The sequence below is a fragment of the Pelodiscus sinensis genome, chromosome 2 (assembly GCF_049634645.1).
Source record: "Pelodiscus sinensis isolate JC-2024 chromosome 2, ASM4963464v1, whole genome shotgun sequence".
NCBI lineage: Eukaryota > Metazoa > Chordata > Testudines > Trionychidae > Pelodiscus > Pelodiscus sinensis.
This window is the reverse complement of record NC_134712.1, coordinates 166,200,353-166,227,443: the sequence shown is the minus strand read 5'-3', so window position 1 is coordinate 166,227,443 and position 27,091 is coordinate 166,200,353. Positions and strand designations below refer to the sequence as shown.

General features: G+C 41.5%; 1 long non-coding RNA gene across 1 annotated transcript in view; it reads left to right on the top strand.

Annotated features, from left to right (window-relative positions):
- Nucleotides 1-1,452: 1,452 nt before the first annotated feature.
- Nucleotides 1,453-27,091, top strand: part of LOC142826807 (uncharacterized) — a 51,402-nt gene continuing 25,763 nt past the window's right edge. Inside the window, exon 1 of the long non-coding RNA XR_012901058.1 lies at nucleotides 1,453-1,571. This is a non-coding gene — a long non-coding RNA (uncharacterized LOC142826807). The remainder of the gene's footprint in view (nucleotides 1,572-27,091) is intronic.

Below are 27,091 nucleotides of genomic sequence, written 5' to 3'. Positions count from 1 at the left end.
CAAACATTGCAGGACATCCATAGCCTGGTTCATATATAAGCCAAGTCGCTGCACAGATGGAAGGCCACCATTGCCACTTGCTCCATGCTAGCCATCTCTTTGTGTTCACAAACCCTTCCTACCTCACTGAGGTGGAAGCAAAACCACCTTGTACAGTGTCTTCCATAACTCTGTGATTTCATGGGCGGTGGTAGTTCCACATTTTCTTGGACTTTGCTGTCCTTTCATAGGCTTAGGAACTTCTTGGCTTGTTAAGGCAGCAGTTTAAAAACTGATTAAAAGCTATATCGCTCTCACTCCTTCACGTTCTAGCCCTACCAAACTATTGCTTCCCTGTCCTGTAGCACTACTCATCTTTATAGGTTTCATATAGATTTTCCGTGTGTGAGCCTACACACAAGAAGAGGACCTGAAAATCTATGCCACGCAAAGCACTTAGTGATATGTGCATTAGTCACTTGACTTTCTAAAAATTATACGTGCCAGTTGTTAGCAGAGACACTGGGGTGCTCTTCTGCTTACTATATTTTCTCCTTCCTAAATCTGAGTCACATCTTAGTCAGACCACCCCCAAATGAAAAATTCTGCCCCCAGACTTCTCCTCTGTGCTTTATTCAACCTCCAGAGCAAGCATGTTTCGTTTATGCACCTTACAGCTCTTCATTAGTCAGAACATTCTGGTAAATCACATCTTCCTTCCTTTCTCCAAAGTAGTGCAATGTGTGGGGAGGGCTGCACCATCTATCTCTAGTAATGGGGTTCAGAAGAAAAATGTGCACATGATAAATTCCTTCATATTCTGAGATGAGGAAATCAGAGGTGGTTTTTGGTTGTTAAAAAGCCTTTGGAAGTTAACTCCAAATGGGAGTTAAGTGCCTAACTAATCTCTTTCCTATTACACAGAAGGTTGTGGCTTCCCTCTCACTCCTAACACTTATGCCTCAAACCCTAGAACTCCCTCCCTTTGCTGCAGGTTTCAGCTGATCCTCTCCTGTCTCTCACTTTATACCTGTTCTGCATTCTATCCCCCCCCCCCTTCAGTGTTTCAGGTCCTTGTTTCCACCTTCTGCTTATTCTTTCATTTGTGAGACTCCTTCTCTGCTAGGTGTCTTACCTCAACAGAAAAGCCCCCCTGTGACAGGGCGCCTGCCCTGCACTGGCCCTTTAAGACCAGGCTCTGAGCCAGGGCTAGAAAGAAAGAGGCCAGCTGGAGCTGTTTGGGCCAGGGAGAGCCCAGCTGGCAACTATCTAGGGCAGCACAATTGGCTTGTGGAAGCCAGCTGGAGCTGTTAGGGCTAGTGAGAGCCCAGCGGGAGGCTATACAGAGAAGCCCGGTTGGCTTGGAGAGCCCAGCTGAAGCTGTTAGGGCAAGTGAAAGCCCAGCTGACAACTATAAATAGAGAAGCACAGTGTGCTTAGGGGGAGTCAGTGGAGGGCTGACTGCAGGGGAAGCAGGAGCTCCTTGGAGGGAGATGACCAGCAAAGGCTGGAGGAGGGCCAGCCAAGACTCCCCCTGGCTAGGAGCTGGAAACAAAGCCCCTGGCTTGCGGGTAGATCAGGAGGCCGACTAGGTAAGCTGAGCCGTTGAGACAAATGCCTATGATGAGCAACCCATACAGACTGTAACTTGCCCTGAGAGGGGCTATATGAGGACAGTCAGGGGGCACTGAAGTGCACTGGGGGTGTGAACCCCCTGATACCCCCTCAAAACAGCACATTCACAAGTCACATCTCCCTGCAGCCAAAACTATATACTCAGGCTGATACTGTTAGACCATAGCTGTTCTTTTCTTTTGGTGTTCTAATGCCAGTCCTGCTGTTCGCCTTACCCAATTATCCTCTTCCTCTGCCTCTCTTTGCAAGATTGTTGCATGGAAGAAGGGGAAAGAAATGTGCCACATCACTGGCATCTGGAATCTACAATTGCCGGGTAATTTTTCAGTTCAAGAAGATGAAGAAAAAAGATTGTATTTCTTTAATAATTTTCAGTCTTTACATAACATTTTCTAAAATTAAATTAATCCATGTTATGACTAGTCCCTTCTGATGTTTTCCTGATCACAATGTGAGATTTTTGCATTGCAGATGATTGGTTTATTTTACTTGGTGAACAAAGTGGAATGTCATTAATGAAAATGTCATTGTAGTGAATTCTTTTAATTCTCTCATAGTCACAGAGAGTAGTATTAAAAAAAAATGAAATTATGAGCTTCCTGAATGCTTGTCCCTTTCAGTGCAGGCATGTTTTGTCAATTGCAGAGTTTTCTCTTTAACATTATCATGTGTACTTTTGACTTTACATAGGTACATATGATTATCTATTTACATTTTAGACTCAAAGCCATTTTATGCCAAATGGTGTCCATTCAAAGAACTTGGAGTTCTTGATCTATATTACTAGAACATAGGAGCTATGATATAGGATACATCTATACTTACCACAAGATCAACACTCCGTAGGGTGATCTTCTTACATTCAATTCAATGGGTCTAGTATAGACCCATAAATCGAATGCTGAGGCAGCCCCTGTTGGCATCTGGTACTCCTCCTTTGCTCCTGTTGGCCTCCCACTGTGTGGATGCCGCCACAGCTCAGCTTAAGCTAAACTGACTCCAGCTACACATTTTGGGACCACCAAATGTCTATTCTGACCCGTCTGGGCATCACAGGCCACCCAGCAGCCACACACTAAACCCAACAGCCTAATTTAAACCAAAGTATTACAATTCTCAGGAGATAAAAAAACTCTTATGTATCACAGGTTATAGGAAAGACTGAAGTGTACTGGTTCCTGGGGCCTCTATGTTGGCAGGAAAATACGTGAGATACGCCTTGATAATCCTGGCAAATGACCTGCACCCACATGTTGCAGAGGAAAGCAAACTCCTCTAACCCTGGTCAGGGGCTTACCAATCTTACCTGAGGGTAAGATCCTGACCATGTGATGAAGCCCCAGCCAGCTGAGGAAGAAAAAATGACCATGTCACTCAGGACTAATCTCAGCTCTCCAGCGGTGGGTATCTCTGATGCCTCAGTGGAAGGAGATAAACACACACACACAATGAGAAACCTTGGGGTGTAGAGTGGGAATTCCCTTCCTGACTCCTGCAGGTGAAACTCGGAAGCACAAACTTTTACTAAGATAAGTCATCAATTGGAAAAGAGCCCTGCCCCCTGCCATCACAACCAGTCTCATGATTCATGCCCAGCAGCAGAATTCCTCTATCCTCTTATCCTACCAACCACATGTCATTTAGGATTTGATTCAATATGTTACTTAAGCATGTACTGAACTTTAAGCATTTGGGACTGTTCACATACTTATTTACAAATTAGGCATATACTCAGGAACCCAGTTCATGTTAACTATATGCACATTCTTAAATCCACCCCAGTTCAAAAAAGCACTTAAATATGTTCTTAACTTTGAATATGTTCTTATATCCCACTGACTTTAAGGCTTAATGCTAAGCCTGCACTTACGTGCTTTGCTGAAATTGGGCCTTAATTACTAGTTATGTGACCAATACAAGTCAAAACCTTACCTCATCTCCCCACCATAAATAAACCCCACCCTCAAAAAAATAATCAGCCCTCCACCAATGCAGGCTCAGATGGGTTTTACAGCATGCTTAGAAGAGAAAGACCACATCTCTGGAAGGTCTGTATTTGTGTATTTCTTTTTAAAATAGTGACTATTGAAAGCTGATTGAGGATTTGGAATAAAAGAGTAAGTGCTGCAGAAGATGTATTAGAAAGCAGAGAGCAGATGAAGCAGTAAAAGGTGTTTGATAAATACAGTTTATCATGCTGTTTTTATGGTTCACTACATATGTAATCACCCCCCACATATGTGGCATATGTAACTATTTGTGAAATAGACATCAGCCAGCAACAGCCTGTGATGCTGAACACAACATTTCCATCTACCAAGGAAGTGGGTGTATACGGGGACTATATACATTTAAAAAAACCCAGAAAGGGTTATGAATCAAAAGTGTATATTTGAGTATTTGCATCTCTGACTTCCTGATTTTCATCCTTGGGCAGGTTGTTGGAAATACAATTATTTAGATTTGTGTCCACCATTTAATCATCAGTACAAAATTAGAGATACACATTGCTTTGGCAAAAAGGGTGCCACTTTTTGGAATCTTTACCAAAATATCTACTCAAATTACCCCATGGCTTCATTGTATTACTTGGTGCTATTTTGAGGGGGGCTTGGTTCTTCCATAGCGAAGATCTTCAGAATTAATATTTGAAGATACGCTTCCCAATAGTTCACATCTCATTTTCTATCTTCCAATAGAAAGTTACTTACTCCCCTTACTTCTGCTATTATGGTCAGTGGAATTTTTTTCCTTATATGGTCAAAGAAATGTGAAATAACATTAGGATTTTTTTCATATGAATTATTCCTGGCTTCCTACTGTTGAAATTCTGCCTACAGCTCTAATATGTAGTATTTTGTTAGACCTGGTAAAAGTGTAAGCCATTATAAGGGGCAGAGGATCTGCAAAATTACCTTTATTGTAATAGAAAATCCTTTGACAAATTGGAACTCTAGCACATTGAGAGCTAAAGTGAAACATTACATAAAAAAAACCACTCAGTGAATTGACAACAAGTAAATCTTTATATATTGTATTGCATGGGGAAGGGATCTGCCATAATATATACAGGGATTCCAGCCAGGAATAATCTGTTATATTATGTGTTATAAGACAGCTTATCAGTAACAGCAGCACACCATGCAACTCTGTACTACCCTTACCATTTTTGTACAACCCTCACCATTCACAAAAGGCTTGATCCCACATGGAGCTGAACACTCTGGTCTTGATCTACTAAAGCTCTTTAAGCATATGTGGCATCCCATAGATCCCAACAGCATTATACCTGCTTAAAGTTAAGCATGTACTTATGTGCTTTGATGGACCAGGACCAGAGTACCTAGCACTTTGCAGGATCCAGCTTGACAGGAAACACCACTAATGTTGGTTCTGATCACTGTGTTGACATTGTCTACTGCTTTGGATGTACTTAGGATAACACAAGTGTAAGTGTCCCTCTTACCATGAATACTAAAAGGAGAAGTATAAAGAAGTCTGTGTTTCCAGAATCCCAAGTTGCATGTATTTCTGGTTAGTAGAAAACACAGATTAAGAATTAAAATAAATTCTTATCAACATAGTGTCATTGTGGTGACGGTATGTGGAAAATAAAAAAAAAAGCAAATTTTGCTTACCACATACAAGTGCTTGTGATTTCTGTTTCTGTGTATGATTACAGAGTGCAACTGGGAAAAAGTAAAAAAATAACAAACAGGAGAAGAAGTAGACTAAATATACAGGCAATATACACAAGAGGAGAAATTGCTGTGAACAGCTTGGATCTCTCTAGCTTTCCCACATCTGATCCAGATTGGTTGCTTTCAGAGCCAGAGCACTATATTGCCCTGGCCCCAGACTATCTGTATGGATTTATATATAACTCCCATCTCCAGAATGTCTGAGCATCTCTCAGCCAAAATGAATTATCCTCATAGCTCCCATAGTGGTAGAGAAATGTTATTTGTCCCAATTTACAGCAAGGGCACTGAGGCATAATCTGAACTTGAAGGGTATAACCCTCCACTGCTCCCATTTAACTGCAGTTGTGAGTGCTCTGAAATTCAGGAGGTAGGGGCTAGATTTTTAAATGTATTAAGGCATCTCACTCTAATTGGAACACTTTTAAAAATCTGGCCTCTAGGGACTGCCTATGGTAACACAAAAAATACTTAGCATATCATCTCCCCTGATTCACAGCCCCATCACCTTAGTCATGATACTGTTGTTCTACCCTTTAATTAAAATTTTCATGGGAGCGGCTTATTCCATAAATGGGGTGTCCTCCATTTGTAATTTATTTTACAAACAAACACTGCTCCGGCTGCAGAAGGCAGCTAAAACCAAGTATGTTTTGAAACCAAATGGATAAAAAAGGAACAATGGCAGAAATAACAAACATAAATGGCAAACTTTAGAAAGGTTACGTATCTTTTGTTGTATCTGCTCTCTTTTGAACTGGAGCAAAATAGGAGATAGAAAATACAGCAAAAAAAATTAGTTTTGGGAGCAATGGGGGTTATCTAGCACAAATCTGATCATGGTTGTTTCTTGGCACTTGAAGGAGGGTTATGTAGTTGGCCGCTTCCATTGTATTGTCAGGAAAGCTTTGAAGTAAGACTCTTGCTTTGAATTTGTGAGATATAGTAGTATTTATTGATAGGTAGACAGCATCGGATTGATTGGAAAATGATGTTTTCCATGAAAAGAAATAAAAAAATGGGTTTATTTAAAATATTCCTTGGTTTTATTTTTGACAAAATGAAATGAAAAATTATCTTTATTTCATCCTTCCTCTTTAATTGTAAAATCTTGAAGAGAGGTGGGATGGGAGTTAAGTATAAAACGTAAAAAACCCCAACCCTACATTAAAAGGTTTTTGTTTGTTTGTTTTTTGTTAAATCCACATGAAAACTTTAGTGAAAATATTGTTTGGTTAAAGAATATTTGTAATATTTATAAAAAGTGAATTACATTTGTATGAAGTCCAGGTAGCAATGATCCCTGAACCTTTTCTAGGACCTATATTTTCAACAGGTCATAAAGATATACTTGCAATTCTAAAAAAAGACTAACATACAGTTTCTTGACTCCATTTTCCCCCCTTTATCTCCCATCTTGTCCTATCCACCATTTGCTCCTCTCCTCTCCTCTCCTCTCCTCTCCTCTCCTCTCCTCTCCTCTCCTTCATTTTTACCTAATATCTTTCTGGTTTTGTCTCTTCTGTCCTTCTCCTTTACAAATGTCCCCTACCATATACTGGGGTTGCTGTGGGTGCACATACAATAATGGGTTATTTGCAACATTTATTTTACTTGTCATCATAATCTCAATGAACAAGATGTGAAAGAAAAAATAAATAAAGTTTCCCTCTTCAAATCAATCCTGCTCAGAGAAAGCTGAGTTTACAGATTTGCAGAGAATCTGATATGTCAATAAAAGTGATGGGGGTAGGGTGAATTTGTTTCCTTGTGTTGGTATAGTGCCTAGCATAATGGGAATCTGATCAATGACAGAACCTTTAAGTGAGACAGTGGTGATGGAAGAGGATGGAAGTCTATGGATGTGCTAAATTTCTGTGCATACAAATTGACTATTTGCACATCCTCCTTTCCCTTTTTATTCCTGGTTTGTGCTTTTGTATACTCAGGAATGGTCCAGATGAAAATATTAACTGTTATCAGTGCTCAAAAAAACAAGGTTTATAATAGGGATACTGAGAGGGATTGGAACTTCTCTAATATAACTCATCAGAATCTGAACTAAAGAGGGTTACTTGTACCTATCTGGGTGCTAGTCTGATGACTGCATTCCTGAAAACATTGACCTTTCCAGTTACTTACCATTCAGCATGAGTTCTTGGTGATAGAGACTGGAGATGGAACAGAGAAGCATGTTCAAAGCAGCAGCCATATTTTTTGCCATGTTCTTCTTTATAAAAAATAAAACAAAAGAAGCAGGGTGACCTTCATGTAGCTCAGATACTCTGGATAGCCTGAAACATAAACTGCTTGCCTGATCCTATGGAGGTGCTAAGTGCAGTACGTATTTAAAGCCCCCGGTTAGCCCGGGTATTTTGTCAACATAAATCAGCTCCTGGAGGCTTTGACCATCTTGAATTATGACATTTTTGGAAACACTTGAATTACTGTTCTGCTTATAATAGCACACTACCAGTGCCACCTATCATCCTTCATTAAATGTTTTAAAAATCTTATTTAATTAGCCATGGGCTGTTTTCATTACCCATAGAAATGCCTAATTCATTATGAGTGTGATTACTTGGGGTTTTTTTTATAACTGCATTTCCTTCCTTCCCATCAAATGTAATCATGGAAATTCTACCTTACTGTGTACAGCTGCTCACTGTGACAAAGAGAACTTATCAGAAAGTTTGTTCCTGTATAGAAAAAAAAGCTAATGAGCTGATCTTTTGAACCTACATTACTGCGACACTGACAATCTTAGTATCATGGAGGTTGCATCCTTGAATTATGTTTCAGCATTTAGGATGCTGCTTTTCCACTGGGGAGGGGGAGGAGAAATGGCAGACAGTCTTGTTTGTGTACAGCCCCTTGCCGAACTGCTTTCCCCATATCCCTCAAGAGCTGGAACCACTTCTTCATCCCCAGAACCTTTGAGGGATGCAGCTGTGGAAAGGTGAGTTGGCTTCTGTTCTGTATAACAACAGATTGGTAGGGTTGGATTTTCCCTTCTGAGTTTCATTGGGGAAGCATCTTGCCTCATAATTTAGCCAAGTTTTAAGCATAAGAGACAATGATCTACATAAGGGAACTTCTAAGCACATCTTACTTTCTATGTATGAAAGTGATGCTTTTATATGACATTGGAGGAAAATCAGAGTAATTGAATTATGAATCTTGGATGTTTTATGTTTCTTATAAAGGCACTGGAAACTAAGTAAAAAATCTGAATAGTTTATACTGATCTCCGATACCACTTCATTCCTGGTCCATGTTGTTATTACATATGTTTGCTAAATGCCTCTCTCACAACTAATCTGTTCTAGTTTGCTTTAGAAGCTGAGCCCAGCATTAATTCAAGACTGATTTACTGAAGCATAATACATTTCATGCTAGTTTGGGAAAGGCAAGGCAATTTAATTGAAATGCAGGAATGCTGCCCAATTATCCAGAACCAGTCCTATATGTACTGTACTGGCAATCTGGGGGAAAAAAGTGTTTTTCCCATCAGTCAGAAAAGCAGATTTGTTCGCTCCATTCCCCAGATTTCCTCTCTCCTCTCCTCTTTTTCTTTTATCTGACCTTGCCCATATGGTTTCTGCTCCCCTTTGCTATGATAGACTCAAAGGCTGTGTCTAGACTGGCAAGTTTTTCCACAAAAGCAGCTGCTTTTGCAGAAAAACTTGCCAGCTGTCTACACTGGCCGCTTGAATTTCTGCAAGAACACTGACTTCCTACTGTCTGAAATCAGTGCTTCTTGCGGAAATACTATGCTGCTCTCGTTCGGGCAAAAGTCCTTTTGTGCAAAGCTTTTGCGCAAAAGGACCAGTGTAGACAGCTCAGATTTGTTTTGCGCAAAAAAGCCCCGATCGTGAAAATGGCAATCGGGGCTTTTTTGCGGAAAAGCACATCTAGATTGGCACGGACGCTTTTCCGCAAAAAGTGCTTTTGCGGAAAAGCATCCATGCCAATCTAGATGCTCTTTTCCGCAAATGCTTTTAACGGAAAACTTTTCCGTTAAAAGCATTTGCGGAAAATCATGCCAGTCTAGACGTAGCCCATGAGTTTGGCTTTTTAGCCTAACCCAAAGAAGGCTAAGGGAAGATAAAATTGTTCTCTATAAAATCAAAAGAGGATAAATACCAGGGACGGAAAGGAGTTAAGTGACATTGTGTACATTAGAACCAATGGCTATAAACTGGTAAGCAACAAGTTTAGGCTTGAAATTAGAAGAAGATTTCTAGCCTTCAGAGGAATGAAGTTCTGGAACAGTCTTCTAAGGGGAACAGTCAGGGCAATAAAACCCAACTGGCTTCAAGACTGAGCTTGATACGTTTATGGAGGGGATGGTATGATAAGACTGTCTACTACTGCATATAATCCATTTATGACTACTAGCAAGAAATACCCTTTACTGAGAATGAAGCTTATGGTAAGTTTCTCTCATCTGAGGAAGTGGGTTTTGTCCATGAAAGCTCATGATACTCATGATACTTTTGGCGCTGTCCGCCCTGCAGGAAGTCCAAGAAAGAACACTCTTCTTCCAACTTCCCTTACTCCTCATGAAATGAGGGTTACAGGAGTCAGAGTAAGAAGTCCTCCAGCTCAACATAATTTTGACATTATGTTGAGATAACTGCTTGCTGTGTAGATGTGGACTATGTTATTTCGGAATAACGCTGCTGTGTAGACATAGCCTAAGGTGCTACAGGACTACTCATTGTTTTTAAAGTTACATACTAACATGACTACCCTTATGAGACTTTTGACAAGGAAAAATGTGAACCTTTTGAAATAGAAACAACTTATTTTTTTTTAATAAAGCTAGTTTTTCATTTTCTAACCAGCTTTAAAACACACACTCAGAAGACATGGAAGGTTGGTCAGTTTCGCTATTCCACTGCAAACAGAAAAGCATTCATATGAGAGAAATCTTTCTACCGCAGATGTAAGAAATCCCTTTGGGCCTGCAGCCAGCCCATTTACTCCCTGTATCAACCTTAGGCCAGCTGAGAATCTCTGAGTAGCACTGCTTGTGTCTTCCCGCTATCCTGTTAGCACAGTTCATAAGAGCAAAGGAACAATTTGGCTTTCCTGAATTTTCATAATCCAATTGAAAAGAATTCAAGCCAAGAGCTCCTCCTGATTTTAAATAGTTATTTGTCAATCTGAAAAGCTACCAGGTAACTGGGAATGCTGAGGAGAGACCAGTCCTGAACCAGGATAGGGTGTTACAGGTTGGGATTGAATTACATTTGCAGACCTGTATGGGTTAGCACAGTGTCTGCTTACACTTCGATAGGTCTAGCCAATAGGACCAGCCCTTCATTTTCCACAAGATCAGATTCATACAAAAGAATAAAAAATTGGCAAGCACTATGTGTCTGGGCCTAGCCAGTGATATTAATCCTTCATTTCAACCCTCGCCTTTTCAAAAACAATAAGGAAAAATTATATGGAAGATTGTCAACCTCTTTTTCCTGTAGGCTTTGAAATGAGTTAGCGTGAGTGGAAAATCTCCCTCATCGCTGAGTGTTTCCACTAGAGTTTTTCTATCAAGGATACTCATTTGGAGAAAAACATATGGCACATGCAAAATGTTACCAAGACACTTGATCAAAGTACTTCATGTACAATGTGTTGCACATGCAACATATACAATAGTTAACTATTTGGTCAAGCTACATATCATAAAAATGTATGGCATGAAACTGGGAATCTTTTAAAATGTAACCAAAATATATAATCTGAAATAGAGACATTAAAAGTTTTGGAATACATTTAATTGTATTCAATAGACTCCAATAATAATAATTGGATTTAAATGAGTAATTCATACTGAATGACTTATTCATCACATTTGTGTACATTTTTCTGTCCACAATATGTCAACCTGAAAAGTTTGCCCACTCAAAAAAAAAGCCCCCCCAAACAAATCTAACCACCTACCCAAACAATAAAAAACAAACAGACCCATTCCCCTCACCACAAAAAAAGAACTTTGATACTAACACACTGTTTTCCATATTCATTGCACTGGAGAAATATTAATCCTTACAACACCATTGTTATGGACATTTTTTGTACTGTAGTAATACCACCTGAGATTGGGATCCTAGTGTTCCAAGAAGAGTACATTCACATAGAAAGACACAGTGTCTGCTTACAAGAATATGTCTGTCTTGTCTATTTATACTGTAAAGACAAATGTTGGGTGACAGGAAAAATTCCCATTGTGACAGAGATACAGGGGGTCCCTGCTATAAGTTGCCCCAGTGTACATCCGTTCCACACTAAAGTCGTTGACGATTGTAGGAACTGATGTGTTTATAAGTCCTCCCATTCCCTGATAAAAATCCTGCAAAACACTCCCCCCCCCCCAATTTGCTTAAATGGAAGTCAGCTGCGGGGAAAAAAATGCCCTGCTTTAAGTTGTTTCACTATAAGTTCAAGTTTTTTTGAACGTATCTTGGACTTATAGCGAGGACCCCTGTAAATATTATCATCCGCACTTTACAAATGGAGAAACAGAGGTAAATAATTTGCCATACCACCTTCATGTCTAAGAAAAAGGGCATCATAGACCATGAAATCTTATGTCCCCCTTCCCCTGGGAAAGCTGTTTTGCGTGTGTGTAATTTTACCCTATACTACACTCTCACAGGGAAGACCTGCATTTTTCAGACTGGGGGCTTGACCCAAAAGGAAGTGTCAGGGGATCACAAGGTTATTGTAGGGGTTTTTGTGGCATTGCCATCCTACCTTCAGAGATGCGTAGCCGGATGCTGGTGGCTGTTGGCCAGGCACACAGCTCTGAAGCCAGTGCCCCACTAGCAGTTCAGAAGTCAGAGTGGCGACCCTGTCTTCTGCACTGCTGCCTTCAGAACAGGGTGGTGGTAAAATAGCGGCTACTGACTGAGGGACCAGCGCTGCAGGCAACAGTACAGAAATAAGGATGGCAATACCATACTGTGCCAGCCTTTCTTCTGTGCTACCACCGCCACTGGTGTCTCTGCATTCAGAACTGGAATCCTGGCCAGCAGCCGCTATACTCTAGCTGCCCAGATCTGATGCAGTGCTGCAACCCCTGCTACAGAAATCTTGCGACCCTGCTTCTAAAAGCTCCTTTTTTGGGTCAGGACCCCCACAATTACAACACTGTGCAATTTCCAATTTAAATAGCTGAAATCATGACATTTATGACTTTTAAAATCCTGTGGCTGTGAAATTGACCAAAACTGACCAGGAATTTGGTAGGGCCTTTGTAATCTGGGGGGGGGGGGGGGGGGAAATGAGCAATTGGCCTGATTCTCAACTCATGCCAGGTTAAATCAAGAGTAACTTCTCTGAAGCTGAGGGAATTACACTAGTGTGAAACCAGTGTAAAAAAGGAGGACACCTGACCTAGTAAATTTGTACCCATGGTCTAGATCTGAGGAATGAAGTGTAGTTTCATAATCCAAGGGTATTGCAATAATTTATTCTGGGATCAAGATTGTGGATTTTAAATGAATGCTGCTGTTGTGTCCATTACCAGATTATATCCTTTGCACTTGTAGATCACCTTTTATCCGAGGAACTCTGCATGGTTTACATTTGAAATATTAAGTCTCATACCACCTGTCTATAATATTATGCTCATTTTACAGATTGGATAAAGTGGGGCTGGGAAACTTGCTCAAGGTTATTCTGTGAATCAGTGTAGGAGTTGGGACTACATCTGTGTTCCTTGTTCTAATTGCTAGGTGACTCTTCTATGTGTATTAAATAAAGTAGATGGAAGAATGGGAAATAGAGTATTTCAAATATGTAAGCAAAAGTTTCTTGCAAAACACATTGAGAATATCTAAGCACCGTGCAAACAATTGGACTGCTCCACCCACATTCACCCGGCGGATGTTGCTGCATCCAAATGTGATGCACTGAGGCTTATGCCAACAGACATTCACACACGACCACAAAACTGTGGAGTGGTGCAGCTTGTTAAAGGAATCCCTCTGCAGCCATCATCTGTCAAAGTGCTGCAGTTTGAGACCAGAAGGATTGCCAGGGCAGGGTAGATTTGAAACATATTGGCATAGTTAAAACAGCACCTTGATGATATTATACAAACATTTTAATCTGCTCATTTCATCTGTGTGGTGGAAAATGATAATGTGTTGGAAAAAGAGAGAGCGAGAGTTCTGTCTTGCTGGAAGATGCATAAATTTCAAGTCTCAAGAGAGAAATGTGAAAACAAAAAACCTGTCTATAATAAAAAGTCACAAAGGCCATGCCCTGATATAAATCACCCTGAAATGACAAATATATGCACGGAGGTATTTGCTAATCACACCTCTTAACAGGTTGGCACCCTTAATAACCCGTTTAAAGGGAAGGGTGGAACCAAATCTTGCCAAAAAATTCTGTCTGATTGCCGCACAGCTGCATTTTCTCAAGACCTGCACAGTTCTTGAGAACCGGAAAAAGTCCTTTTGAGCCCTGGGCTGATATACTGTACCATCTTTTGTGCAGCTGTAATTTTGACAGGGGGAGCCAATTTGAACTTCTGTAATCCTCAGCTCCAGACACCTCCAACGCCTGAGACTTTGTGTGTGTATGTGTTTTTTTTTTTTCTTCCAAAGGTTTTTCAGCTGTGCTCTTGAGAAAGTCATTCCATCCAAAGGGGGAAAAAAATAAGAAAAAAAACATCTGTCGAACTTCATTGAGGAGATTGTTTCTGTTGCTGCAACATTTAGAAAAGCAAAAAATAATGTTATTTTTTCCAAGACTGCATACCCATGTTTTTCAGTTCCTTTGTCCTTTTTTAGTGATGGGTACCACTTCCTGCCCCTCCTTCCTCTTAACCACAATGTAACTCACACAGATTGAAAAAAGAAGGCAGAAGAAACCCTACGAAATTGATTGAAACTAGACTCAGAATGATACAGTGATCTGAAATTTTCCCAAGACTTATATTTTGGGAGGGAGCTGTTTTATGAATGGATATAAGGCTGACACATGAAACGCGTGGGATCCGTCTGAGTGCCTTGTCTGGGTCAGCTGTGACATCTGGCTCTCATGAATCTGGCATATTGTGACTCATTAATACATAAATAGCAATCCTTGATAGTATCCACTTGTGATTCCTTGTGGGTGCTGTCACAAACAATGTCAAATGCCAGCGAATTGCCTCTGCTCTGACCTGTGCGGCTATTCCAGACTCTATGTTCTTGTAGAGGAAAACATTATGTCATCAAGACTTATGTGGTTCAATGATGGTCAGACTTGCTGGGCTGCAAAATTGACCCATGTGTCTAAATAGAGTGCAAAGGAAGATATTCATTCACCTTAGCATTGCTGTGGCTGGCTGATTACCAAACAGTCTTTGTTTTCACTGAAAGTTGACTTTTCAGAAAATTCCCATTCCCTCAAAGAGATGTAGTGCAGGTGCGGGTAGCATGTGGTTTGAAGCGGGAAACATTTATTGCTTATTCTCCTTGAAGTGGTTAATGAGGATGATCCTTTCTTTCCACTGGTCCCCACCCTGCCTGAATGTGTGGGCAGGATGAGTAGCTTGGGACATGGCCTGTACAATATTGACGGCTTCACTGTGTGAGACAGCTTTGTACGAAAGCCTCGATCGAGAGGTCATGTGATCGTAGTACACCTCACAATCATGGACGATGAAAGGTCATTGATTAACAAAAATCTCTGTGATGATCCTGAGGGGGCCATTAGCAGGCAGCAGCTGAAATGAAGGGAAGGTGACTCAACCCTGTGTAGAAAGGCCTGTGACATAACAGCCAACTGTCCGACAGAGAACACAAACCATCTATATCTCAGTTAGGCCCCAAAGAGAAAAGACATGAATTATTAACAAGTTTGAACCTAGCATGTTTTAACTCCTGAACCGACAACACTTGGAACTGTTTTCCACATATTATGATGCAGCTCAGATTGTGTGCTTGGGACTGCTGATGGGGAGGGCAAATAGAACAACTGCCCTGGGGTTCAGCTATTCAAAAGGGTCCAGAGCTCCTAGCAGTGTTGACTGGAGCCTCAAGCCCTTTAAATCATCCCTGGAGTCCTGTGCAGCATGCTCTGGGCAGTGGTGAGGGTTGTCTGGGGAGGTGCAGCATCCTCTGTCTGGTGCTGAGGACCCTTCTGACCATGGTCCTGCCTCTTCTGTGTGGGACTGCCCCCTCCCCTCCCAGCATTGCCCAGGAGTCCTGCAAGTCTGTTTGTCCCACTGTGTGTGCACGGCTGGTATCTGGAGAAGAATACAGAAAAGAGAAACAGTGAGGGGTGTTGGAAAGAGGCCAGTTGCCACAGGGCCTGGTGATTTAAAGGGGCTCAGGGCTCCCAGCCTCTACCACTGCTATTTCAGCAATGGCACTGGCTGGAGCTCTGGGCCCATTAAATTGCCAACAGAGCGTCACACGGAGCATTCTGTGCAGCTCTGAGGGTTTGGAGGAGCATGGCATGGAGGGCTAGCTGCCCTGGTTCCGTCTTTTCTGCCAGAGGCTCCACCCTTCTGGGAGCACGTAATTGGGCCCCCCACCTGGCCTTGGAGACGGCACAGATCCTGGCAACAGGCCTCATTTAATGCTGGCTTTCAGTTTGGTTCAAGCCCATAATGTAACGGTGTAAGCAATGTCTGGCTGGGTTTTAAGCATCATCTATGGCTGGAGGGAGCTTTTAGGGTTGGAATGGATGCTGTCCCTGTTTTTAGTACTTTGGCTGGCTGGTTGGGGAATGCTTGATCAACAGATTTCCCAAGGTCTACAGAACTTGGCACTTCAGAAAAAAACACAAAAATGGGTAGTGAGGTAAAGAAATTAAATATATACAGAGGAAGTCCTCTGGGACAGCATCTGTGTTTGGAGAGCATGGAGCTCATTGTGGGGGCAAATAACAATTTTATATGTCCAGCTTTGCAAATACTAAATACGACATACAAACCCCAGCATCTATGGAGTGTAAAGAAATTCAGCTTACCGATTTGAGCCCAGAACTGTGCATCAACATGATTTTGAAATGCAGATATAGGTAATGTTACAGAAAAGTTAGTGCATCATACGATCTGGGTTTCTGGTACTTGGTCACTTGTATGGAACTGGGATTCTTGGGCTGGCACAAGAATCCTATGGAGGATGCTTACAGATATATTTGTTAGTCTCTAAGGTGCTACAAGACTACTCATTGCTGTGCTATTGGATAATGTCGTGGGCAGGCTGTCATTCCTGAACTGCTTTAATGTATTTGTTTTATGGGCCTAGTTCTCCTATTTCCAAAAACTGATCTGAATTGATGTATGGGGGGAGAATTCCTCCCCAGCTCCTCTCCATGGAGCTGTGGTAGGGACATTTTGGGTCTGCTGCTACCATCTTGAAAGCTGTATTACCTCCTGTATCTATTGCACTTTCACTGTCTGAATGGCAATGGCTGGTGGCCTGGCAGGTCAGCTCTGTAATGCGCTGACTGCAAACCTGCATAGAGTCTACGTAGCCTTTTGCCTTTCCTAAATGTAGTGGAACTGAGCCATATTAGCTGCATCTGAGGCCTGCACTCAGACACACAAGGGGTAACATTAAGGATCTGTTTCGATGCACGTTGAAGATAATGGGAAGAGTCCCCCTGTCTTCATTAGCATAAGACTGGGCCTTTGGTCCTTAATATGTCATACAATTGTATTTGCATTATTTTACAGAGACATCCCTAGAACCCTGCAGCCAACAGAAACCATAACAAAGAAAATAAATAATTACTATATAGGGTTCCATTTTGAATCTAGTCATATGAATTTCTACCAGGGTTGCCAGGTGTCCGGTTTTGAACCAGACAGTTCAGTATTTGAGCTTTCTGTTCAGGAAACAAATTGAGAAAATATAAATGAGAAAATATAAATGTCTGGTATTTTCTAAATAAGATGTAATGTCGATTGTGATGTAACTTCAAGTGTGTCCAGTATTTTTGTTGAATCCCTCTGGCAACCCTAATTTCTGCAGTCTCATTTGCCATGCAGTGCTGACTGTGTTTAGATCCCAGGCTTGCAGTCTACATGCTGACTATTGTGCTGCAACTGTTAAAAAGTAGATAAGCTCGCATTGCACCATGGGATTTTTCAATCATTCTTTTTTTTAACTGCAACACATTATGGTATGAAAAGGTTATATGAGGATTGTAGCCATCATGGGAAAACTCACAAAGTTGAATTTGGGAGATGGTGAACAGTATTGTATTGAGTGCCCATGAGTGGAAAGGGCTTTCTGAGTGACAAATAACTGTAGTATTATTATTTGAACTGTGGCCGTGTCTAGGGATCCAATTAATAGGTCAAGCTCCCTTGTTCTAGGTAATGTGCAAGCACATAACTAAAAGATGGCCTCTGCCCTGAAGAGCTTACAACCAAAATCTAAGACAAGAGTCTTGAACTGCAAAGGAATGTGAGGTGAACTTGGAAACAGGAAAATAAATGTATTTCAGAAGCATAATATTTTGGTTTTTTGAAATGTCTGAGCGTGCATGCACACACACAATTAGTCTGAAAGAGCCAAAAAACTTATAATGGATGAAATGTTTTACACATATGTGATGGAAAACTCTGCTCTACTAAGTCAAAAAGCAGCTTCTGAAGAACTTAATGTGGCTGCAAAGTCACAGGTGCCTGACCTCTTGGCCCTGTTACATCACTGCTGCATATGGTTGGACCTCTTTCACTACTCAGATCTGCCATATGGAGAGATCATATTCTACTAAACAGAAACTTCCAGAACTGTTTGAGCAGCCCCATGCCAAAGAAGATTCCCTACATCTCACCCTTTTATCCTCACACAGGAGCATTAAAGAACTAAACAGCTCTCATTTCAACTTCCTCCCAGCCTCACTTTTTTGGCTCATGGATTATATCTTTTAGTAGCAGCTGTTTTTCAGCTGACATTTAAACTAAGCTCACATCCTTAATGTTGATTTCTAATGTTTCCTAGGGAAAAAAAACATGCCCCTACTGTACGAGTTCGATGTCAAATCTAAATAATTTTGAGCATATGGGGATTTCCTGATTTTGATATTGCTAGCATTACTATTTCATATTTACATTGGTTAACAATTTGCTAAAGGAATGGGTGGCTCAGGGGACTGGTAATGGGCTAGAAAGCTTTTTCACCTCTAAGATGTTGGTTGAAATATAGCTCAGGTTTTGTAATGACAATGAAAGGTGGTAAACATCTGATAGCTGTTTGGTCTTAGTCCAGTGAACAGGTTTCCGGCTCACACTGGAGGAAGGGCACTCTTGTTTTAAAGCCCTGGACTGGAACTCAGGATTTCTTGGTTCTCTTCCAAGGTCTGCCACAGACTTGCCTGACCTTAGAAAAGTTCTCTGCAGTGGTGTAGCCATGGGTATGCCTGACTGGGCCATGGACCACCCATTTTTTCTCCAGGCCCACCCACATAGGCTAAGTGTAGGGGCTGACTCTGCTGCACTTGTTGTTCTTACCCCCAGCATTGCCCACCCACCCAAGTTCGGGGCCAACGCAAGTGGGTCCTTCTGGCTATGTCACACATTCGCCGTACATGGTGAAAATACTTTTCTTTCTCACAGTAGCCATATGTGAAGTGTTTAGGTGCTGTGAGGTTGGGAATGTAATAAAATTACGCGAGGGAAAAAAAATCTACCCCCACCCTCCCATGGTCATCTCAACAGAGAGACCAAGTACTAAATGGGCATTGAAATGGGTGGAAGCAGGCTGTAGCTTCTCTTTTCCTGGAAGTGGCCCCTCCGAATCAGAGAGAAAATACAGTCCAAGGCTGATCTGCTCTGTGGATAAATAGATATAGAGAATGTTAAATCACTTTGAAAATGTAGGAAAAAAATTAGCTCCCATCCCACATTCTTCTGCTTTCTGACCAGCTCTATATAGAAATGCTTTCTCCTCCTGAAAACTATCAATTTGGCATTTTTCACAAGCATTAATTTCACATTAAAAATGTGTAAACTATAAAACTGCTGCTATGATCTGACACCCAGTCAAGGAGGTATGCTTTATGTTGGGGAAAACTAATAAAGATTATGCTAACAGCAAAACCTCACCCTAGAAGAGATGGTGGGGTGTCTAGAGAAGAGTTTCTCAAAGTGTATTTCGAGGAGCCATGCGGCTCCTTACAATGAGTTCAGGGGTTCTGTGAGAAAATATGAATGACAGTTGTGTGATCTTGTTATTTTGTTACTAACTTTCTGATAGTTTTCTTGGGAAAAAAGACTTTATAAGAAATAACAGAATTCCAAAACTTTGTCTGTTTGGGTACCTACTGAATTAACAATTAAAATATTTTAAGGACTTGGCCAAATTTTCAGGATCCTGTAGGGCCTCCACAGCTGAAAAAGTTTGGGAAACCCTGGTCTAGATGAAGCCATGCTTTATATCCTAAGGCCTAGATTTTTATTTTAAGTTCAGTCTTGAGTAACAGGTGATGCAGAACCATACCACCCTGCAAGTAACTCCAGGAGTAATTGTGACTCAGGGACACACACCTGAGTCACAATTCCTCCCCTGCTTCCTCCTTGCTCCAGAGAGTATTAATTTGCTGCTAGCTTATTGGCTTAGCATATTACAACATGTTGGCAGGCCACTGGCCTGTGAGTAGAGCGGGTGGAGCCCTCCCTGTCCTCCTACTCATGCTTATTCCAGACCTAATGCAAAGTAAAAACCATAAAACTAATCCTCCCTTCTGCTATGCTGAATAATTAAGTGAAAGGTTTCCACTCAGTGAAAAGATGTGGACAGAAAGAACATTGTTACAGCTCTCAGTGTCTTTATCAGGACAAGTTTTTAGAGCTACGATTTTTTTTGAAGTGTGAGGTAATTCTGCCCAGGTCCTGCTGACACTTAAGCATATAAGTAACTTTATTCATGTAAATAGTCCCAATTAAGTTAGTAGGACTTCTTACATCCATCAAGCTATGTATATGTTTGCAGGATCAGGCCTAAAAGAATCCCGGAGTACATTAGCCTCCCATAAGATTGTCATAAATGCTAGCATGCAAATAAGGGAACAACTTGAAACTCTTCTCTTTCCATTTAAAATTAAGAAGAGCTTGCCTATGGTGCTCCAAATGGTTGTGGAGTTTTCTCTTGTGAATATTATAAAAATTAGACAATCTACCCCCCCCCCCCCCAAAATTAAGACACTTAAAGACAAATGTTGTGGTTTGACAGTTGAAAGAAAAGGGGTGGATTATTGTTACCCAAGGGATGAGTTTTGGTTAGAAGTAAACTACAAATTTAGGGCCAGACGGTGAACATCTTAGTCACAGTGAGTAAGCAGTTAATCACGTAGGTTGTCCCATTGACTCCAGTGGCATTACTTATGTGAAAAACTGCCCACTAGTCTGAGTAAGGAGTTCAGTCTGGCCCTTAAAAATGAAAATCTTCTTCCTATACGTGTTTCATGAAGAACTATTTAAATATGCTACACTACTTTGAACCTTAAAGGGTCCCTTGAATTGATGAGTTCTTGACTGGTGTGTAATCAGTACAGCTGCACCCCTACTGTTCAAAGTGTGATTTGATATTTGTAGTTGAAAAAAGATGTTTGTGACATTACCCAGGCTACAATCTTGACTGCTGAACTGCTGTGCCCCTCCCTCTCACTTCTCATCCTGGGGTGACTTTTACAGCCACTCTGTGTCTGCTCACACGTGGCCTCTAGCATGTAAATCATTCCCAGCTATACTGAATGAGAGCTATAGCCAGTCATGCCATGAATTTCACCGCAGGGCAAGCAAACTCCTACTCCCAGACTTTCCCCCAGGAATATATGTTCTTGGGCTGCGTAGCACTCTCTTGAGAAACTCAAACTCATATAGAGTCCATCATTTCATTATTAGAAAAATGATAGGCACAGATCTTGTTATATCAAATGGAGTTTCCCAAACACACTAATCCAAATATTTCAATCTAAATACTTGTTTAGATAAAGTGAGCTACAGAATAATAGATTTTAAATTACTACAAGTAATGAGGCATAAAATAAGAATAGATTACCAAAAAGTAAAACATTCTGGCTGTATCTACATTGGCATCCCTTTCCGGAAAAGGGATGCTAATGAGACCAGTCAGAATTGCAAATACCGTGGGGGATGTAAATATCCCCGGCGGCATTTGCATGAACATGGCTGCCGCTTTTTTCCGGCTCGGGGTTTTGCTGGAGAAAAGCGCCAGTCTAGACGGGACCTTGCGGAAAATAAGCCCTATTCCTGAAGATCCCTTATTCCTACTTTCAATAAGCCCTTTTCCTAGATCCTTTCAAGTAGGAATAAGGGATCTTCCGGAAAAGGGCTTATTTTCCGCAAGATCCCATCTAGACTGGCGCTTTTCTCCGGCAAAACCCCAAGCCGGAAAAAAGTGGAAGCCATGTTCATGCAAATGCTGCAGGGGATATTTAAATCCCCCACGGCATTTGCAATCCCGACTGGTCTCATTAGCATCCCTTTTCCAGAAATGGGTGCCAATGTAGACACTGACAACTTGTATCTGACTTAACCTTAGGCTAAATGAATTCAAAGCAAAGGATTCTTTCACCTGATGCTCCAGTAGTCTGACTGACTAGATTCCCTTCAACTTACGCTTTTTTCCCCATTTCAGTGTTACTTTCCTTGTTCTTCAGCTGTTGTTGATGCCATGGACAGAGAGAAGAGGAGGAGTATTTTGGTATGTCTGTTCCCTTTTCTTATTATTCTCTTTGTCTCTGAAAATCCTCTCCAGCTAAATTCTGGAGGCAAAGTTTTTGGGGATAGGAAACTCCAGCTGTTTCTTTGTCAAAATGTAGATTTCTCACTCATTCTTTTTTTCTACTAAAGCCCTGCCAATTAGTCAGGTGATAGTCCATTTGATTTTTGTTGAACCCCTGCAGAGGCATCAGTTTCATTTTTGTCTTTGAGAAACTGGACCGTGCTTGCTTTTCTAAACTTGAAACTTGTCATATAGTTGAATCTTAGAACTTTACATATAATGATGCCACAAATTTTATGAGGACAATAATGGTCAGCGAATTATGAGTTTTCAGTTAGTACCTGATGCGCCATACATTGTTTAATATTCATTATAGGCTTGTGTGGTGACGCATGCATATCCTGTCACAGGTGTGAGAATATTCTGGGGTGATGATGCCACCTTCTTGGTCACAGGGTCATTGACCATCTCTAGAGTCTGTAACTAGACCCTTGTCTCAGGGTAATAACGAATCCTTAAGCAGCCCTGGTCGCAGGCCAGTATGGCCCAATGGCCAGAACCAGCAAATAGCCCTTGTCTAAGGGTGGCACAGTGTATCGGTTAATACCCTGTTCTCAGGGCAGTATGGTCGACCAGCCAGAGTCTATAAGCAGCCCTTGTCTCAGGGCTGTGGGGCCTACTAGCCAGAGTCCATAGGGTTGGGGGCTAGTGCCCTGGGAGGGGGACCTGGGCCCACCCTGCTCCACCGGGTCCCAATCCAGGGCCCTGTGTCTGGCAGATAGGTCTACCACTTCCTCAATGGGGAATCCTGCCAAAACACACCAAGCATACCAAGGCAGGAGAGGCCACTCCTGCACCCTCCCTTGGTCACTTTCTACCAGTGCCACTGAGGCGTCATCCCAAATAGTGGCTGAGTCTCCTGGTTCCTTGGCAGTGGCTTCTCCCTGGGGCTCCACTGGGTCCATGTAGTGGCAGTCTCCAGGAACTTTGGTTCCCACTGTCTGGACTGCTGGCTATTGCAGCTCTGGCTGGAGATCCTTCCCCTTTGCTAGTCAGCCCAGACTGAGTTGCTCTGCTGCCTTTTAAGCTGCCACAGCATTTGGAGCATGCCCAGTCTAGATGAAGGGGTGGGACTTCCTCCACCCATGGGGTCTTAACCCCACCTGCTTCAGTGCAGGGTATGCACACCACATCACTGCTTGTAAAAGGGTGAATGTAAGGTTACAGTCTATAACAATGTTTCGGATTAAACATAGATGACATTGACGCACACTTACTCACTAGTTTCAAAACCAGTACTTTTGATGAAGGAGGACACTGGGTTAACCTGGACCGGGACTCTAAATATTGGCATTGATGCCCTTTTCATCATTGGGCAAAATATTGGATCTGAGTGCTCCCAATTTTTGAAGATGTTAGCTCAGAAATCAAAACTCAACATTGTGTTAAAAACACTACAGGCATAAATGTTTATGGGACTGGAGGTTTAAACATTTTCTAATGATCATAACTGTGTTTAAAAAGGAAAGAGAACTGAAAAAGCAAATGGTGAGAATTGTTATTGAGGGTTGGGCAAAGGAATTGACAAGGCAGGATAATTGCTGGTCAGAACGGAATGGTGTAAAGAATCAGAAAATTGAATATATCAACATTTGGTCCAGCTTCTTTCAATTTCCCATTCTAAGCCAGGACATTTTTATGCTGCACAGGCTTGCCGTGTCCCTGTAAAGGCATACAGTGAGCCCTCGCTACTTCGCGGTTCGACCATCGCGGATTCACGACTTCGCGGACTTTTTTCTGTACATTAAAGGGTGGTTTGTTAACAGTACTACCGTATATTCCGGCTTTCAAAGCCTCGGGGGAAGCCGGCGGGGGGGCATCCCAGGCGCGCCTGGGCTGCTCCCCCGCCGGAGCCCCTCCGCGGCTTTCAAAGCCTCGGGGGAAGCCGGCGGGGGGGCATCCCAGGCGCGCCTGGGCTGCTCCCCCGCCGGAGCCCCTCCGCGGCTTTCAAAGCCTACTTCGCGGATTTTCAGCTATCGCGGTCGGGTTTGGAACCTATCTACCGCGATAAACGAGGGTTCACTGTATATCACATCACATCACCTTCTTTTGGGGTTTCTTAGGTGGTGAATTTTTCTTTAGCTCAAGGTTGTTTCCTTTAATAATCATAATTGGAATCCAGCTCTGAATTTACACTAAGGTGCAGGATTTTGGTTTGACCCACAATAGGTGCTGGATGTGATATTCAGAAAGAATTATACAAATGTAGAGCATCTGCAAGGGCACGTCTATACTTAGTGCAAGATTGATGCTCTGGAGGTTGATCTTCTAGCCTTCATATTAGCGAATCTAGTACAGCCCCTGCTGGCATCCAATACTCCTCCTCCTGCGAGGAGTGAGAGTAGCTGACAGGGGTGTTTGCTCCCATTGGCCTCCTGCTGTGTGGATGCCAGCACAGCTCTGCTAAAGGTAAGCCAAATCCAGCTACACGTTTTGCGTTACTGGAGTTGAATTCCTTAAGCTGACCAGCCTGGTCTAGTAGAGACCAGGCCTGAGCTAGTAAGAGATGCAGGATTTCGATATGGGCACATGTCTAAACATAACCATAATTTACACGAGGGACTAAGAATTCTTCTGTCGCATCATGACAACTTGATAAAATGGAACTATTATGTGAGAGGAGTAGAGCAGGGGAAGAAAGAGAGGGGAAACGCATATAGATTGTCAGTGGTTAGAGCCCCACTACAAGATTATCCTTGTGGGATTTCCTTGATGTGATGCTCTTGTTCATAGTCCATGTCCTTTCTTGGGATAAATAAGTTTATTGCTTAGTGTTTCATTACATAACAAAATGCATGATATCCCCAAGATGAATACTGTATTCACTGTGGTTAATCTTTACTCTGACTTTTCCATTCCTGACTCATTCTCAGCTCGGGTCAAGAAGCCTCACCCATTGCCCCGTCAATGACCTTGATTTAGGGCCACTTTCAGGGTGGGCTAACACGAAAGGCTGACTATAAAGTTATTTACTTTGCTTTATAAATGTAATGACTCTTTTGGATTCCTGTCTCATCCAAAGAATCATGTGTTATTTGTGCCAAATAAGTAGGAAATAAATGAGAGCAAGAAAGCCATCCAAAAGGCATGACGAGACATAACAATTATACTGGCTCTCAAACTGGCCATGGTAATGTGGGAAATACTGATGTTCAGAAACTCCATTTTCCCCCAAAACAAAAATGGGAAAAAAGAAAGGCACTTGGTTATCTTGGGTTATCTTATTGACAAGCAAAATATTCATTGTTGGAAACCTTGTAATGTCAAGGGCAGACTGCTTTTGCTTCCCCCATGTTGCTGTGTTTGGAGTGACAAATTACCAGAAAGTGCAATTGTCCTTTAATACATTTGCTATGAAAGACAAGCCTCTGATCTATGTCTTTTGCCATACAGCTGTGTTGCCCATTCCAGTGATTTTTAACATGTCCCATATTTGATTTTTTTAAAAGCCCCAGCTTCTGAAGTCATGTGAGTATATAAGAACCCCAGTTTTCATATTTTTAAGAGGATGTTTCTGACAAAGAAAGCTTGACAATGTGAACTCTTAAATTCTCAAAAAGCAGAAGTAAAATTCAAAAGAACACAAAACAGACTCTTAAAAATCTCATCTGTTTGATGCCTTCCTCCTCATTTTTGAAATCTGTAAAATTTACAAATGAGAATGCTGCACACGATGATACTTCAAATTAATATTTTTATAACTCTTTCCAAACATTAATTCAAACCCCCTCCCCCATATGATATGTAATTTTAGCCCTATGTGGAAGACAGGAAAACCGAGTAAGAAAAGTTCAGTCATTTTTCTGATGTTACAGGAAAGGTAAGTGTCAGAATCAGAGCTACCACACAGGAAATCCTCACTTCCAGGGCATTTATTTGCCTTCAAATATCCATTGACATCAGAGGCCCTAACAACTTCTGCCTAATTTGTCACAGGCCTGGTGAAAATGCTATTACTCAAACAGAAAGCTTTGTCTATACCTTTCAGTTCAAAGCACTGCTGCAGCGCTTTCATGCAGCAGTGAATCCATAGCAAGAGCGCTGGGAGAGACTTGTCCCAGCGCTCTAGATAAGCTGTCTCCATCAGAGAAACAGATAATAGCTCCAGAAGCGTGGCAACACTGTCCGCACTGGCACTTTACAGTGCTGTAACTTGCTTCATTTGGGGAGAGTTTTTCTAAATAAAATGTTGCCCTCATTTGAACACTCCTTTTATTTCCAAATCCATCCTAGTCCTTGCCCCCCAAGCCTCAGTATACCTCAAGCAGAGTTCTGATCCACTAAAGGGAAAAGTGAGAGATACTCCATAAACTCCATTAAGGACTGCAATATTGCTATTGATTTTATGTGGAAGGTGCTCAGATATACTGTGAGAGGCAGCAGCATATAATCCTAAAAAAAGGTAGATTTTCATCCAGATACTCTTTTGTTGATCCCAATAACTTGTGTTTGACTACAGCACATCTTTCAGTAAGGCATACAGTCTTGGACAGATTTGATGAAATTTGCACTTACAGCCACTTGCACACAAAGCAGAGCTCTTTCTGCTGCTCCATGAAGGTACTGCCTAAATCATCATCATCGTTTTATAATACTGATCATAATCTTTAGTGGGGAAACTATAGAAGTGCAGCAATAAACTTTGTTCTAATAATTAAGAGTTATGCTAGAAAAAATGTATAGATGAAAAAAGCCCATTCTGAATCAGAGCAAAATCTTAAAAAATCCAGAACAAAAAAATAATGTTTGGGTTGATCAAAATGTTTCATTTTTTAAAATTGGCCTTTTTTGACCATTTAAAAATTTTCTAACAATAATTAGCTGAAATTTGAAATGGAAGTTGTGTTGGACCAAAAATTGATAATTTTTTTTCATTTACAAACCATTGAAACAGAATGTTTAAAACATTTCTAAACCTTTTCCTAACATTTTTTGACCCCCAAAATTGAGTGCCTCATTCCCAGACATCTAATCTGTCTTTAATCCACAGTAAATTAATAG